This window comes from Elaeis guineensis, chromosome 3 (genome assembly GCF_000442705.2).
Source record: "Elaeis guineensis isolate ETL-2024a chromosome 3, EG11, whole genome shotgun sequence".
Classification (NCBI taxonomy): domain Eukaryota; kingdom Viridiplantae; phylum Streptophyta; class Magnoliopsida; order Arecales; family Arecaceae; genus Elaeis; species Elaeis guineensis.
The window spans coordinates 11,264,175-11,264,720 of record NC_025995.2 but is presented as its reverse complement, the minus strand read 5'-3'; positions in this window follow the sequence as shown (position 1 = coordinate 11,264,720).

Below are 546 nucleotides of genomic sequence, written 5' to 3'. Positions count from 1 at the left end.
TGTGCATTGGAATCTATTTTTATGTATGGTTGCTTTTTCCTTACCTGATTGCCCCACTTGGGATGAAGTGTGGTTTAACTTTTTCCATGTTAAAAATTTTGCATTTTTAACATATAACTGTAACTCAGTCTAATATCATTTCACCAGCTATTGTGCTCTGTTAATAACCTTTCATGTATGGGCTTGTCTGAAGCAGGACATTGTTAAGTTCTGGGGTTAGAACCTAATCAAGTGTCTTTAATAAAGCAGTAGTAGATGAATGTAAGCAAAGCCAGACTTAAGCCATTGAAGTAAAATGTAGTTTCTGCTTGTGAGTTTTTTGCATTTGACTAACTGAATTTATCTTGGCCAGTTGGTACCCCTCTTCAGTAAGGTTGGAGAGATCTTGGATTGACTTGAGATGGTGGCAAGCACCCCATATTTTTCAAAAGAAGAAATAAAAAGGAAAGATTTTCTTTTCATCTTTCATTGTCAACTCTATGTACCATGACAGTGTAATGCATATGCATCGACTTATATATAAAACAAGTTGAACTCCATGCAACA